The 17,143-nt window shown below is 44.3% G+C and overlaps 12 pseudogenes; all 12 read right to left on the minus strand.

The window, feature by feature from the left end:
• Positions 1–275: 275 nt before the first annotated feature.
• Positions 276–394, minus strand: LOC143936330 (5S ribosomal RNA; annotated as a pseudogene).
• A 334-nt stretch (positions 395–728) lies between these two features.
• On the minus strand, positions 729–847 carry LOC143936551 (5S ribosomal RNA; annotated as a pseudogene).
• Positions 848–955: 108 nt separating this feature from the next.
• Positions 956–1,075, minus strand: LOC143937065 (5S ribosomal RNA; annotated as a pseudogene).
• Positions 1,076–1,184: 109 nt separating this feature from the next.
• Positions 1,185–1,303, minus strand: LOC143936416 (5S ribosomal RNA; annotated as a pseudogene).
• A 545-nt stretch (positions 1,304–1,848) lies between these two features.
• LOC143936303 (5S ribosomal RNA) lies at positions 1,849–1,967 on the minus strand (annotated as a pseudogene).
• Positions 1,968–2,302: 335 nt separating this feature from the next.
• On the minus strand, positions 2,303–2,421 carry LOC143937706 (5S ribosomal RNA; annotated as a pseudogene).
• A 12,980-nt stretch (positions 2,422–15,401) lies between these two features.
• LOC143937185 (5S ribosomal RNA) lies at positions 15,402–15,520 on the minus strand (annotated as a pseudogene).
• Positions 15,521–15,628: 108 nt separating this feature from the next.
• Positions 15,629–15,737, minus strand: LOC143936871 (5S ribosomal RNA; annotated as a pseudogene).
• A 107-nt stretch (positions 15,738–15,844) lies between these two features.
• LOC143937652 (5S ribosomal RNA) lies at positions 15,845–15,963 on the minus strand (annotated as a pseudogene).
• Positions 15,964–16,265: 302 nt separating this feature from the next.
• LOC143936276 (5S ribosomal RNA) lies at positions 16,266–16,384 on the minus strand (annotated as a pseudogene).
• Positions 16,385–16,492: 108 nt separating this feature from the next.
• On the minus strand, positions 16,493–16,611 carry LOC143937151 (5S ribosomal RNA; annotated as a pseudogene).
• A 107-nt stretch (positions 16,612–16,718) lies between these two features.
• LOC143937537 (5S ribosomal RNA) lies at positions 16,719–16,837 on the minus strand (annotated as a pseudogene).
• Positions 16,838–17,143: the final 306 nt, after the last annotated feature.

Here is a 17,143-nt window from a genome sequence, read left to right on the forward strand (position 1 = left end):
TATAGCTGTTACAAACTGCAATGTGGTCTCAGAGGGAACACCATTTCTTTATGTCCATGTTTTATTTCCCCCTTTTCTTTGTTCTGTTTCTTTTTAGTTTAAACTGCACTCCTTATGTTTCAGCTGTTTACAAGTCGGATTTACTTTATACATTGTACTACCAGTATTTTTATGACCGCAAAAATCAACACTATTGTACGACTACATTGTCTGTCTATGTTTGGCTTGTACCATGTATATTTTGTAATAAAAACATATTTGATTTAAAGAAAAAATACCTACGGCACCTGATATTCCTATGTGGTCTCCCATACGGGTACTAACCAGGCCCGACCCCGCTTAGCATCCAAGATCAGGTGAGATCGGGAACATTCATGGTGATGTGGCCATAGGAGATGTTGCTAGCTACTCTCAACCCTCTTGACAAACGCTAAGATGGTCACCTCGGAAAACAAGCAGAAAAATAAAACAGGTCGTCACCGCCAACAACATATTAAAAAAAGCCTACAGCACCTGGTATTCCCAGGCGGTCTCTCATGCAGGTACTAACCAGGCCTGACACTGCTTAGCATCCGAGATCAGATGAGATTGGGCACTTTGAGGGTGATGTGGACTTAGGCAATCTTGCTGGCCACTCTCAACCCTCTTGACAAATGCCAAGATGGTCACCTTGGCAAACAAACAGAAAAATTAAACAGGTCGTCGATGCCAACAACATTTTAAAATAAAGCCTACGGCACCTGGTGTTCCCAGGCGGTCTCCCATCCAGGTATTAACCAGGCCCGACCCTGCTTATCATCTGGGATCAGACGAGATCATGAACATTCAGGGTGGTGTGGCTGTATATGTACTTATTGGCCATTCTCAACCCTCTTGACAAATGCCAAGATGGTCACCTCGGCAAACAAGCAGAAAATTAAAACAGATCGTGGACGCCAACAACATATTTAAAAAATGCCTACGGCACCAAGTATTCCCAGGCGGTGTCCCATCTCAGGTACTAACCTGGCCCGACCCTGCTTAGCATCCAAGATCAGATGAGACCAGACACATTCAGGGTGATGTAGCAGTAGGCCATCTTGCTGGCCACTCTGAAACCTCTTGACAAACGCCAAGATGGTCACCTCGGCAAACAAGCAGAAAAATAAAACAGGTCTTTGAAACCAACAATATATTTAAAAAAAGGCCTACGGCACCTGGTATTCCCAGATGGTCTCCCATCCAGGTACTAACCAAGCCCGACTCTGCTTAGTATCCGAGATCAGATGAGATTGGGCGCATTCAGGGTGATGTAGCCATTGTGCTGGCCACTCTCAACCCTCTTGACAAACGCAAAGATGGTCACCTCGGCAAAAAAGCAGAAAAATAAAACTGGTCATCAACGCTAACAAAATATTGAAAAAAAATACTACGACACCTTGTATTCCATGGCTGTCCCCCATCCATGTACTAACCAGGCCCGACCCTCCTTTGCATCCGAGCTCAAGCGCATAAAGATTGATGTGGCTGTAGGCAATCTTGCTGGCCACTCTCAACCCCCTTGACAAACGCCAAGATGATCACCTCAGCAAACAAGCAGAAAAATAAAACGGGTCGTCGACGCCAACAACATATTAAAAAAAAGCCTACGGCACTCGGTATTCTCAGGTGGTCTCCCATCCAGGTACTAACCAGGCCCGACCCTGCTTAGCATCCCAGAACAGACGAGATCGGGAAAATTCAGGGTGATGTGGATGTAGGGGATCTGGTTGGCCACTCTCAACCATCTTGACAAACGCCAAGATGGTCACCTCGGCAAACAAGCAGAAAAATAAAACAGGTCGTCGACGCCAACAACATATTAAAAAAAGCCTACGGCACCTAGTATTCCCAGGCGGTCTCCCATCCAGGTACTAACCAGGCCCGACCAAGCTTAGCATCCGAGATCAGATGAGATCAGGTGCATTCAGGGTGATGTGGCAGAAGGCGATCGTGCTGGCCACTCTCAACCCTCTTGACAAACGCCAAGATGGTCACCTCTGCAAAAAAGCAGAGAAATTATACAGGTCGTCGACGTCAACAACATATTAAAAAAAGCCTACGACACCTGGTATTCCCAGGCGGTCTCCCATCCAGGTACTAACTAGGCTGGATCTTGCTTAGGATCCAAAATCAGACGATATTGGACGCATTCAGGGTGATGTGGCCGTATGCGATCTTGTTGGCCACTCTCAACCTTCTTGACAAACGCCAGAATGGTCACCTCGGCAAACAAGCAGAAAAATAAAAAAGGTCGTCGACGCCAATAACATATTAAAAAAAAAGCCTACGGCACCTGGTATTCCAATGCAGTCTCCCATCCAGGTGCTAACCAGGCCCGACCCTATTTAGCATCCGAGATCAGACGAGATCAGGCGCATACAGGGTAATGTGGCCATAGGCAATCTTGCTGGCCACTCTCAACCCTCTTGACAAACGCCAAGATCGTCACTTTGGCAAAAAAGCTGAAAAATAAAACAGGTCGTCTACGCCAACAACATATTAAAAAAGAGCATACGGCACCTGGTATTCCCAGGCATTCTCCCATCCAGGTACCAAAAATATGTAGCAGAATACATATTGGCCTAAATTACTGAAGAAAAATTATTTTTTTTTCCATTTTTTTATTGGATATGTTTTATAGCAGAAAATGCAATTTTTTTCCCCAAAATTGTCGGTCTTTTTTTGTTTATATTGCAAAAAATAATTAATTAAAAAAAACAAAACAAAAAACGCAGAGGTGATCAAATACCACCACGAGAAAGTTTTATTTGTGGGGGGGGGGAAAGGAAAAGGACAATATTTGGGCATGACGTCGCTCTTACTGTATGCAAATTTGTATTCGTTGTTTGAAAGGGTTACTTTTTTTTTTTTAGAACAGGCGTTTGGCTTTTTAGTGATAACACCCAAAGGCGGCTAAAAGCCCTTGGTCCCTCCACAAAGAGTACCGGTCACATGCCTATTACTGTCACAAGGGATATTTACATTCCTTGTGACAGCAATAAAAGTGATCAGAATTTGTTTTTGTTTTTTTAAAGCACCCCCCCCTCCCGTCTTCACATGCTTGTGCAGCAAAGAAAATGCATACGTAAGTCACGCCGCATATATAAATGGTGTTCAAATCACACGTGAGGTATTGCCACAATCGTCAGAGTAACAGCAATAATACTAGCACTAGATCTCCTCTGTAACTCTAACCTGGTAACCGTTACATTATTTTTAAAAGCACTGTCTATGGAGATTTATTAGGTACCTTAGTTTGTCGCCATTCCAGTAATGTTCACAAGCACGACATGTTAGGTATCTATTTACTTGGCGTAACATCATCTTTCACATTATAGAAAAAAATTGGGCTAACTTTATAGGTTTTTTTTTTTCATAAAAGTGTATTTTTTGTCCCCAAAAAATGTAATGAAAGAGCACTGCGCAAATATCATGAGACAAAAAAAAACTATTTCAACGATCACCAATTTATTAGCTAGGGTCTCTACTTATATATATATATATATATATATACAGTGGTGTGAAAAAGTGTTTGCCCCCTTCCTCATTTCCTGTTCCTTTGCATGTTTGTTACACTTAAGTGTTTCGGAACATCAAACCAATTTAAACAATAGTCAAGGACAACACAAGTAAACACAAAATGCAATTTGTAAATGAAGGTGTTTATTATTAAAGGTGAAAAAAAATCCAAATCATCATGGCCCTGTGTGAAAAAGTGATTGCCCCCCTTGTTAAAACATACTATAACTGTGGTTGTCCACACCTGAGTTCAATTTCTCTAGCCACACCCAGGCCTGATTATTGCCACACCTGTTCACAATCAAGGCATCACTTAAATAGGAGCTGCTTGACACAGTAAGGTCCACCAGAAGATCCTTAAAAGCTACACATCATGCCGAGACCCAAAGAAATTCAGGAACAATTGAGAAAGAAAGTAATTGAGATCTATCAGTCTGGAAAGGGTTATAAAGCCATTTCCAAAGCTTTGGGAATCCAGCGAACCACAGTGAGAGCCATTATCCACAAAGGGCGAAGACATGGAACAGTGGTGAACCTTCCCAGGAGTGGCCGGCCGCCCAAAATTACCCCAAGAGCGCAGCGACGACTCATCCCAGAGGTCACAAAAGACCCCACAACAACGTCCAAGGAACTGCAGGCCTCACTTGCCTCAGTTACGGTCAGCATTCATGCCTCCACCATCAGGAAAAGACTGGGCAAAAATGGCCTGCATGGCAGAGTTCCAAGGAGAAAACCACTGCTGAGCAAAAAGAACATCAAAGCTCGTCTCAATTTCTCCACAACACATCTTGATGATCCCCAAGACTTTTGGGACAACATTCTGTGGACCGATGAGACAAAAGTGGAACTCTTTGGAAGGTGTGTGTCCAAGTATATCTGGCGTAGAAGGAACACTGCATTTCATAAAAAGAACATTATACCAACAGTAAAATATGGTGGTGGTAGTGTGATGGTCTGGGGCTGTTTTGCTGCTTCAGGACCTGGAAGACTTGCCGTGATAAAAGGAACCATGAATTCTGCTGTCTACCAAGAGATCCTGAAGGAGAATGTCCGACCATCTGTTCGTGTACTCAAGCTGAAACGAACTTGGGTTCTGCAGCAGGACAATGATCCTAAACACACCAGCAAGTCCACCACCGAATGGCTGAAGAAAAACAAAATGAAGACTTTGGAGTGGCCTAGCCAAAGTCCTGACCTGAATCCTATTGAGATGTTGTGGTATGACCTTAAAAAGGCCGTTCATGCTCGAAAACCCTCTAATGTAACTGAATTAGGACAATTCTGCAAAGATGAGTGGGCCAAAATTCCTCCAGGACGCTGTAAAAGCCTCATTGCACATTATCGCAAACGCTTGGTTGCAGTTGTTGCTGCTAAGGGTGGCCCAACCAGTTATTAGGTTTAGGGGGCAATCACTTTTTCACACAGGGCCATGATGGTTTGGATTTTTTTTCACCTTTAATAATAAACACCTTCATTTACAAATTGCATTTTGTGTTTACTTGTGTTGTCCTTGACTATTGTTTAAATTGGTTTGATGTTCCGAAACACTTAAGTGTGACAAACATGCAAAGGAACAGGAAATGAGGAAGGGGGCAAACACTTTTTCACACCACTGTATATATATATATATATATATATATATATATATATATATATATATATATATATATATTAATGTTTGGGGGTACCATGTAATTTTCTAGCACACAAAAAAAACTGATTTAAACATGTAAGCAACAAATGTCAGAAATAGGCTTTGGGATGAAAGGGTTAAAGTAACGCAGTGCCATATCGCAAAAAAATGGCCTGGTCATGAAGGGGGGTAAACATCACATACATTAACGTGTATATATATAACACATCCTAATACACAGGGGTCAAGGAGGCCTGAAGATAATTTAGTTACACATAGCATTTGGCAAAACTCTCCTCCAAAGTAAATTTACAAGCAGCACCGTAGTATTGTACATTAGACTGTAGCAATGTAGAAGTTTCATCATTAACTACTAGCCGATATACGTCCTCACAATGGCAGTAGTGGGCAAATGGGTGTACCTGTACATCCCCTTTAAGTGTACTGGCTCGGCTAGCACGCACAGCAGGACCGTGCCCGTGGAACTGGCAAACTTGATGTCCACCGGTCTCTTGGCGATCGTGTCACGGAGTGGCAGAATGGGGAAGTGCCTATGTAAACAAGGCATTTCTCTGTCATCGGGAGCAGTGATCGCTGTCATGTGAGTAGTAGTCCCCCCACATTTAGAATCACTCCCAAGGACACACTTAACCCATTCATTGCCCCCTAGTGGTTAACCCCTTCACTGCCAGTCTCATTTACACAGTAATCAGTGCATTTTTATAGCACTGATCACTGTATAAATGCCAGTGGTCCCAAAATAGTGTCAAAATTGTGTCCGCCGTAATGTCACAGTCAGAATAAAAATCACAGATTTTATTGCTCTGGTCAGAAAGAGGGTAAAATATTCAAGAGCTGAAATTGATCATTTAGGTTTTCATCGATGAGTAATCAGTAGAGGAAAATCAACTGATTCAGAGATAGTTATTGAAATCTGAATGGGATCGGTAGCTCTGAATGCCACTTTGTGGCCATAAATTGCAAATGGGTACACAATGTGGAGAGTAAGGATGAGCTCAGGCGTGTTCGCATGGTCCACGTGCAGGGCCTGCCAGGAAGTCGGCGCAGCGCTGCACTAATCACAGGCAGTGAGACATTGCCCCGATGCACGGCTGCTGAGATCGGGCAATGTCTCACTGGCTGTGATTAGCACAGCGCTGCGCCGACTTCCTGGCGGGCTCTGCACGTGGACCATGCAAACGCGCCTGAGCTCATCCCTAGTGGAGAGGGTGATACAGGGACAAGGTTGCAAGCCAAAGCTTTGAACTTTTACTATATGCAGCAATGGTATAACTTGATATAATCTACAAAGCTTGGTTTGGATCATGTGTAGAGCATGACCTGCATAGCCCAAATGTCCCCTTTTCTTATTATTAACCCAATACCACCTCTAGCCCCTTCTTATCAACCTTTAATAATAATAATGAGACCACGCCTTCTCTTTGGAGTAAACTGGCCACAACAGCCTTTATTAACAAACCAAATTTTTAACTCACTCCAAAGATATGTATATAAATATATAAATACGTATATACAACCATAAACAACATTTTAAACCAAAATCCAGTCTGGTGATCTCTGACGGTGACCCACTTTATAACCAAAAACACCAACCTCACTGCGGTACCATTAACATAACCAGGCCTCCAGCTGTGACCGCCCGGAGACAACCAATTCCTGCAGTGAAACCTCCCAGTATTCCGTCCACCGTTCAGGAATACACCGGAGGGGCCCATATTACCGATGAGCCCCCACCCCTTTTAGATAACCTCCATTTACCGCCACCGTCAAAGACCACCAGAAAGATAACGCTGCAGCCCCCAAAAGGGCCGTTTTCACTGTTGTGACGACCAAGCATCTGCCCCTGAAAGAAAGAAAGAAAAACAACGACCAGCCAGATACCGATAACCTTAATGCTCAAACAACCCCACATTAGGGAGGGAGGGTGGGAAAGCTGCCTCCTCCTGTGAATTCCCCACGTGCACTGGCGCAGCATAAGCTCCGCCCCCTTTTTATACAGCTCCTCCCCTCGCTTCTCTTAGTTACTTACCACTCCCCTTTCTTTCCATTGGTTCCTGGCACCAGGTCATGCCCGCCCCTCCATTACCCCTCCCCTTGGGGTCGGATCATTCCGTGGCTCCCTTTTTGATCGGACCAAGTGCCACGCATGCTTACATTCAAATTCCGACACAGAAGTGCTCGTTCAGGTAAAACTACTGCTCGTAAGCGATATAGCACATTCGTCACGCTGCAATGTTAAAAATTCATTCATCAAGCTCATTCTCTTGTTCTTTAACAATGCTGCAAGAACGAACTTCTTTTGATGCTCATAGTCACACACACTTCTCCCGAACGGATTTCATTACTCTTTTTAACCATTTCAGCAATACAATTTTAGTTTGCGTCACATCTACACAATTTTTGATTTGGTTTTTTATTTTTTGGATGTTTTTGGGAGGGGGATTCCCTAAAAATCTCCTTTAAAGACACTTTGCTCATTTCTCCTTATTTTTTTTATTTTTATTTTTTGTGTGTAAACATACAACAACATTATTGTATTTTTTATATTTTCTTTTTCTTTTTTTAATCTACAGGAGGTTGTTTAGTGTTGGTACCCCTTGTTATTTAGTTCACTTTGTACTTTGGAAATGTACCTGCCTGCTCGCAAATAAACTGTACTTTTTGAAGGAAAACACATTACACAAGTATTTCATCAAAGAAAAAAAAATTATTTTGTTTGCTAGAAAATAAAACTAGGAACGCAGCACTGGAGAAACTTCTTAACAATGAGCTATTAAAAAATTGGTGGCCTGAGGAGTAGATATCTCAGGGAGAGAAGTCTGGTCCCGAAGTCCTAGAGAGCAGGAAATTCAGATGCCATTTCTGTCCCCAGGATGTGGATCTTCAAGAGGCTGCATATTCTGGCACACCAGACTCAACCCAGGCCATCACTCTCTGGTCTTCCTTTGGGACTTCCCACCAGGCATCCTTCCAGGCTGTGGCTGGGCTCCTGTAGCTGGGGCAGGAGGAGTAGGGCGTTGGAGGACCTCCTGGCTGCCACTTGCCACAGCCTCCCCCCGACTGAGGTCATCCTGTGTATGAAAAGGGGACATAGTTTTAGTTTTTTGATCATCAATCACACCATTTTGTGCTCCTGGCTTTTGCTAATTGAATGTTACCAAATAGAACAGACTATCATTCTGACACCAGCATTTTTCTTTCCCATCCCAATCACTTTTTGGTCACTACTGTCTATTGAGATGTAAACCACTTGGAGAAATCTCAACTTACTGATCAATAAGAACATCTAGTTAACATCATTAAATGTAACACAAGAAATATGTTCAACAATGCAATACCTGTCTCAAGCTGGGCCCCACCACATGGTGCTGCCTGAAAGGCCCAGGTTGGACATCAGAAGCCTCAGCTGGGGGTGAAGGATGCCTTGGAGGAAGCCTGGAGAGTGGTGGCATGGGTACCCCTTGGTCTACCAGAAAATGCAGCCTGTCAAAGTGCACCATCCTGGGGTAATAAACAGCATCTGTATCTCCTGCTCTCAAGGACTCCAGGTGCTTCTTTTTCTCCCTGAAATATGTAAGCTTCATGGCCACAATTTTGCGATTCAGATAGGTCATGTCTGCCGTGGGGACCATGATCTGCAACAAAGCAAGCAGTTTCTCCAGTGCTGCGTTCCTCTTTGATCTGTCATTATAAAACTTGTTGTGGAACTGCCACAGGCAGGGCATCTCCATGTACAGTTCTATGAATAGCCCCATAAAGTTGGCATTGTTGAATGGATCCATTTTGTCTGCAAGACACAACACAAGACAAACCCTCAAATACTAATAATGCAATTAAAATCCCTCCTAATCGTGTCCCAACATCAGCCTAGATACAAGCATTCTATTCTAGTGAAGCACCAAGTTAAAAATGTTACCTTCGTTTGCACGTTCGCCACGTCCGTGCCTCACACTCTCCTCCCAGATCGTATGGATGATACACATGTGTTGCGTTTTATATACAGTGCGCATGCGTGAAACTCCGCCCGCCCCTGACGTTCTTTCCAGACTATTCCCTGCCCCTTCGCTTCTCGCGCAGTGGGGAGAGCACATGACGGAGAGAACGCAGGTGTGCACTAATAGTTCCACTAACGAGGAGGAGGGGGAGGAAAGCCCAGAGCCTGAAACGTCCCGATCCAGGAAGACAAGATTTAAGGCCTCAAATATGTTTTTTGGAGAGATGTTGGAGATGGTTGACATATTGAACAGGACCGACTATGATGGGAAGTATGGACCTTACCCAAACCCAAATATCAGAAAGGCCAAGATCATGAATAAAGTTGTGAAGAGTCTTCTGAAGAATTTTGGGGTACGCCGATCCAAGGATCAACTGAGAAAACGCTGGTCAGACCTGAAACTGAGGGAGCACAAGCAGTACCTAAGGATCAAGCGTGTTCTTAAAAAAAGTAAGTAGTTGTCGTGTGTTCATATGATTATTCTTGCTTGCATACATGCTCCATGTGCTTTGATTTCATGTTGTGCATTTTAAAATGGCCACTTTCAAGGTCATGGTTTCGTTCGTTCGTATGAAACATCGTTCTGCAGGGAAGTATTCCAGCTTAACAAAGTGTCCCCAATAATGTTCTCACCTTGTAACTCGGCCCAAAAACACAATTGTACAACACTTCCAAGCAATGTTTCAGATTCCTATTTCTGCCCTCTGTGTGCTAATTAATCTTTGTTTACATTCTCATAGGGGAGAGAAGACTCTGCAAGTATGAGGACACCAGGAACCATGAGGACACCAGGGACCACACCCCTCCCAAAGAAGGGCAACTTCCAAAAGAAGAAACAGAGGAGCAGGAGCAGGAGGAGGAGAAGGAAGGAGAGATCGTGGAGGTTTGACAAATTGTCACCACAACAGGTGAGTGTCGGAGAACACAGCTTCCGGTAAGCTCATCAATGTATATCACCATATTTGGATTACATGGTGTGTTTGTTTGCTTTGTTTTCTAGGTGATGTGGAGGAAGATTCCTGTTTTACCAGTGAAAGTGCCCAGATCTTGATCGGGGAGACAATGGGGTGCAATAGGGATTTGGAAATTGTACAACAAAACATCAATGATGTTAAAAATAAAATGAAGAACATCATTGATGTTTTGGGGAGAGTGTGAAAACTAAAAAGCTAGATAGGGTTTTATTTTTTATTTTTAACATAAAAATGTTGTATTTTGCATAATTAAAAATTTGGAAGATGCACAGAGTGTGTAAACATGCGCTATCTCCCATCATGGGGGATCAATGTACATGTTTTGTGGAAAGTGTCTGAGATTAAAGAGGAAGTAAACCCTTCCAAACAACTTGGACCTATAGGTAAGCCTAGATTTAGGCTTACCTGTAGGTCCAAGCAATATCTCCTAAACCTATATGGTTTAGGAGATATTTGCCCGAAAATGGGCACCGCTGTCTACGGCGCATGCGCCGTAGACAGCGGCGCGCATGCGCACTAAATGCGGCAAATCCAAGAATGGATTTGCCAAATTTGTCGACTCCCGTGCGCATGCGCGGGAGTGACGTCATTGCGGCCTCGCCGTATGACAGCGGCGGAGCTGCGAGGCACGACTCCCGTGCGCATGCGCGGGAGTGACGTCATCGCGGCTTCGCCGCTGTCATTGGTCGGAGCTGCGAGACGCCACCAGCAAGATGGACACGGCGGACTACAGGGATCAGCGGCGACTTCGCTGGCTCCTGTGTCAGGTAAGTGACACATAATGAGCTACTATGCGATGCATAGTAGTCCATTATGCTTTACCTTTGCAGGGAAAAAAAGAGGAAGTAAACCCATCAGGGTTTACTTCCTCTTTAAGGGGTTGCAGCCCCAAAGCATGTACATTGATCACCCATGATGGGAGTTAGCACATGTTGACACACTGTGTGCATCTTCCAAATTTGGATTTTTCAGGGGTCACACCCCATGTGATTAAGGCAATATCAGCCCAGTTTGTACATACTCATGTCTGATATTGTCTTCACTTTTCCAAGTTGAACTTTGTAAGTTCCTGTGCCAAAGTGGGAGGCCACAGTCTGCCATTCCTGTGGTGTTGAAGGACACTATGTAGTGACACAAGAAAAAAAAATAGTAATTTGACAAATCAACATTGCATGTAGATTAGACACCCACATTTTTTGGCAAAATTAGTATAACATTTTTTTAAATGAGTATTTAAAGCCTAAAGTATAAGGTCCCCTTATGAGAGTCATATCCCCCCCCCCCCCACCTGATGGGCCCTTGCTAAAAAAAAAAAAATGAGGGGGGATGTTTAGGACAGGTAATGCTCTCCACTTGATTGAGAGCTGAATGCCTAAATAATGTGTGAAACTTTGTGAAGCCCCTCCTTAGTTACACTATTGGCAGCCCACCGGACAGGTAAGAACTGTCATAATAACAAAATGGAAGGACATTTTGACATTCTGCTATTACATAGCAAGAAAATTAATGTGTTAAAAAATAAAAATAGCATTTGGAAGTATTGAGGCAGGCCCTTACACTACATGCTTTGGTGAATTTGTCCATAAGGCTGGGTTCACACTGCAGCGGTGACGAGAATCGGATGTGATTCGCACCGCACTGCAGTGCAAATCACATCCGATCTCTGTGCCACTCCACAGCCATCCGACTTGAAGTCGTCCCAAGTTGCCTCAAGTCGCGCAATATGATAAAATCAATGTAAGTGAATGAGAGCCATCTTAGTGTACACTACTGAAGTCGCTCCGACTTCAGAAAAGGTTCCTGCACTACTTCAATCCGACTTCTAGGCAACTTGTACATATTGATTTCAATAGAAGTTGCCCCCAAGTGTGATCCCCTGTCTTAACTGAAGCAACTTTCCAGGAAGTAAAAATAGTTTTCTAGGCAAACCCTTCCCTCCCACAGAGCTGATTATTATGTGATTGAACACTGGTAAAGTCCCCTGTCCTGGAAGCAACTTCAAGTTGCCTTATAAGTTGCCTCAAGACGTGCTGTGATTCATACTCAAGTCGTGTCCAAGTTGCCTCCCAAAGTCTCGCTCGAAGTCATGTTGCCCCGTGTGAATGGACTGTAACTGGACCCCTGCTGCGAGCCACATCTGTCTACCAATCCTTAAGCCTCGTACACATGATCGGATTGTTGGCCAACAAAACGTCAGACTTTTGTCCGAAAGGCGTGTGCCGTGAACTTGTCCTGCATACAAGATTGTACACAATTGTCGGCCAACAAGCACGAACACAGTGATGTACTACGTGGAATTTCAGCTCTTGAGCACCACCTTTTGGGCACCTTCTGCTAATGTCGTGTTTGGTGAGCATTGATTCCGCTCATGCGTGTTTGTACTTTGGACTTTTGTGCGACGAGCTTGTGTACATACGATGCAAAAATCTGACAACAGACTGCTGTCTGCCAAAAATTTACTAGCATGTCATCTAACATTTGTTGTGATTGGGCACAGCTGATCACATGGTAAAGAACCTATGTCAGAGGCTCTTTAGCTAGATCGAAGATGCGGTATGTCAAACTGACACACCACACCACCGATCGCTGCGATGCACGCCCTCACGGGCACACGACCGCATCTTATCCTGTTGGATGTCATATGTTGCCCAGTCAGGATAATGAAACCACTTCTCAGATGTAATTTTGTTATATGGCAGTTGGGAAGTGGTTAACCACATGCTGACCGCGCTATAGCCAAAATATTGGTCTTGTGTTTGTGGACTTAGGAAGGACACACTTCACTATAATCCCACTATACTGACACAGTACACTATACTCACACCATACTTAAACCCTACACTGAAACTACACAATATTGACACACTATACTCAAACTATACTCACACTATACTAACACTTTCCACTGAGCCACAATAACACACTAAGTCTCTAGTAGCAAACTGAGTCCTGCTCTATCTATCGCCACTCCAACAACACACTGCAAAAGCTTCCTGTGGGAAGGAACCTTTTATAGTGTGGGGTGGGACTATGATCACTGAGAAATCATTGAGCAAAGTCTTCATGACTTTGTCCAATCATGGCTCTGACAGTGTTCTGTGCACCAATTAGGTGAAGCTTTGCACCTGACCAGTGGTCAGATGCATTGCTTCAGCCAATCAGGGCCCTACTATGCACTGTGCATTGTAGGGTGCTTGGCGGGCGAACATCCCACAGAGAGCCCCGCAAATTCAGGTGTTTGCTAAACAGGCGATGTTCGGGCCGAACTTTTTCTTGGCTAAAACCGTTCACCAAACTCTAGCTGCAAACAAGGGTCTGCTACCCCTTAAATTCCTTTCTTGTGGACTAGTTCCCTAATCTGCTTCCAGTGATGTTCTCCTGAAGTAGATCCTTGGGTGAGGCCTAGTGTCATGTGGCATCACTACTGTGGAGGGGCTCCTCCTTCACAAACTTTTATGTGCAAAGTTTTTTTTTTGCCAGCAGTATTATAAGCTCCTGTTAGCAGAATGTACAGATAATTTGTTTAGTCTGAGGATGTATTTTCTTCTGTTTCTTGCAGTACCATCATGAACGGCTGTCGTCTAGTTCTGGACTTTTAGGACTGTTCCTGCTATTCTTACAGTCATGCTGGGAGGGTTTCTCTTTTGGGGGAGATGCTCCATAAAACATGTACATTAGGGATGAGCTGAACACCCCCCGGTTCGGTTCGCACCAGAACTTTCGCACGGACCGCAAATTCGTGCGAACTTTAGAATCCCATTGAAGTCTATGGGACTCGAACGTTCGAAATAAAAAGTGCTAATTTTAATGGCTAATATGCAAGTTATTGTCCTAAAAAGGGTTTGAGGACCTGGCTCCTGCCCCAGGGGACATGGGTCAATGCCTAAAATGTTTTTAAAAAACGGCCATTTTTTCGGGAGCACTGATTTTAATGACGATTAAAGTGAAATAAAAAAGTGAAATATTCCTTTAAATATCATGCCTGGGGGTGTCTATAGTATGCCTGTGATGTGCCATATGTTTCCCGTGTTTAGAACAGTCCCTGCACAAAATGACATTTAACGGAAAAAAAAATCATTTAAAACTGCTTGTGGATTTAATGTAATATCTGGTTCCGGAAATATTGATGAAAATCATTGAGAAAAATGGCTTGGGTAGCCCCCCTGCCCATTACCAGCCCCTTTGGGTCTTGTACGGATATTATGGGGAACCCCGTACCCATATTTAAAAAAGGAAAGACGTGGGGCCTCCAGGCCCTTTATACTCAGAACAGCAGTATACAGGCGGTGCAAACAAGACAGGGACTGTGTAGGTTTGTTGTGTTAAGTAGAATCTGTTTGTAATTTTGAACTGGTACATTTTTAAAGTGTAGCTCCAGTCAAAAAATCTATTTTTAAGCTTTTTGGAAAACATAGGGAAGGGTTATCACCTTGTATAATTTTTTTTGCCGTACGTCTTTTTTCATCTCATATGCTCTGCAGATATGGCGGAACAAGGTGTTGGTGTTGCCACAACATTGTAAGCCCTCAAAGTGACTCTTGGTGGGCGCTGGAGCACCCTGCTGTGAACGATTATATCAAGAATTGTAATTACATGCCATTGATGAACAGTGGTAGAAAAATTGGGCCTTTGGTGGTTGTGGTGGAGGTGGTGCTGGTGCCACAACACTATATGTCCTCACAGTTACTCTCGGTGGGCACAGGAACGGGCCCTGCTGTGAAATATTATATCAAGAATTGTAATTACATCTCCCTGTTAAACAGAGGCTTAGAAATTGGGCCTTAGGCACTGGTGCTGGTGCCACGACACTGCAACCTCTCCCATATACTCTAGTTGTAGTGCAGGAAGGAGCCCTGCTGCAAAGCATTGCATCAAAAATTGTAATTACATGCCCCTGTTAAACAGGGGCTGAAAAATTGGACCTTAGGCACCGCAACCTCTCCCATATACTCTAGTTGTAGTGCAGGAATGAGCCCTGCTGCAATGCATTGCATCAAAAATTGTAATTAAACGCCCTGATAAACACGGGCGGAAAAATTGGGCCTTAGGCATTGGTGCTGGTGCCATGACACTGCAACCTCTCCCATATACTCTAGTTGTAGTGCAGGAATGAGCCCTGCTGCAAAGCATTGCATCAAAAATTGTAATTACATGCCCCTGTTAAACAGGGGCTGAAAAATTGGGCCTTAGGCAGAAAAATAAAACATGTCTTTGATGCCAACAAGATTTTAAAAAAAAAAGCCTACGGCACCTGTTATTCCCAGGCGGTCTCCCATCCAGAAAATAACCAGGCCCAACCCTGGTTAGCATCCGAGATAAGACGAGATTGGGCGCATTCAGGGTGATGTGGCTGTAGGCGATCTTGCTGGCCACTCACAACCCTCTTGACAAACGCCAAGATGGTAATCTCGGCAAACAAGCAGAAAAATAAAACAGGTCGTCGACGCCAACAACATATAAAAAAAAAGCCTACAGCACCTGGTATTCCCAGGCGTTCCCCCATACAGGTACTAAACAGGCCCAACCCTGCTTAGCATCTGAGATCAGGCGTATTCAGGGTGATGTGGCCATAAGCGATCTTTCTGGCCACTCTCAACCCTCTTGACAAACGCCAAGATGGTCACCTCAGCAAACAAGCAGAAAATAAAACAGGTCGTTGATGCCAACAACATATTAAAAAAAAGCCTACGGCACCTGGTATTCTCAGGCTGTCTCCCTTCCAGGTACTAACCAGGTCCAACACTGCTTAGCATCCAAGATCAGACGAGATCGGACGCATTCAGAGTGATGTGGCCGTAGGCGATCTTGCTGGCCATTCTCAATCCTCTTGACAAACGCCAAGATGCTCACCTCAGCAAACAAGCAGAAAAATAAAACAAGTCGTCGACGCCAACAACATTTTAAAAAGAAGCCTACAGCACCTGGTATTCCCAGGCGGTCTCCCATCCAGTTAATAACAAGGCATGACCCTGCGTAAGCAACCGAGATCAGACAAGATTAGGCACATTCAGGGTGATGTGGCTGTAGGCGAACTTGCTGGACACTCTCAACCCTCTTGACAAACGCCAAGATGGTCACCTCGGCAAACAAGCAGAAAAATAAAAGACTACGGCACCTGGTATTCCCAAGCGGTCTCCAATCCAGGTACTAACCAGGCCAGATCCTGCTTAGCATCTGAGATCACACGAGATCAGGCACATTCAGGGTGATGTGGCCGTAAGCGACCTTGTTGGCCAGTCTCAACCCTCTTGACAAACGCCAAGATGGTCACCTCGGCAAACAAGCAGAAAAATAAAACAGGTCGTTGACGCCAACAACATTTTAAAAAAATGCCTACGGCACCTGGTATTACCAGGCGGTCTCCCATCCAGGTGCTAACCAGGCCCGACCCTGCTTAACATATGAGATCAGACCAGATCGGGCGCATTCAGGGTGATGAGGCCTTAGGCAATCTTGGTGGCCACTCTCAACCCTCTTGACAAACGCCAAGATGGTCACATCGGCAAACAAGCAGAAAAATAAAACAGGTCGTTGACGCCAACAACATATTAAAAAAAGCCTACGGCACCTGGTATTCCCAGGCGGTCTCCCATCCAAGTACTAACCAGGCCCAACCCTGCTTAGTTTTTGAGATCAAACGAGATCAGGAACATTCAGGGTGATGTGGCTGGAGAGGATCTTGCTGGCCACTCTCAACCCTCTTGTCAAATGCCAAGATGGTCACCTCGGCAAACAAGCAGAAAAATAAAACAGGTCTTTGACGCCAACAACATTTTAAAAAAATGCCTACGGCGCCTGGTATTACCAGGCGGTCTCCCATCCATGTGCTAACCAGGCCCGACCCTGCTTAGCATCCGAGATCAGACCAGATCAGGCGCATTCAAGGTGATGAGGCCTTAGGCAATCTTGCTGGCCACTCTCAACCCTCTTGACAAACGCCAAGATGGTCACCTCGGCAAACAAGCAGAAAAATAAAACAGG

Source organism: Lithobates pipiens, unplaced genomic scaffold (assembly GCF_037356315.1).
Source record: "Lithobates pipiens isolate NorthernLeopardFrog02 unplaced genomic scaffold, aLitPip1_a1.2 Scaffold_28, whole genome shotgun sequence".
NCBI lineage: Eukaryota > Metazoa > Chordata > Amphibia > Anura > Ranidae > Lithobates > Lithobates pipiens.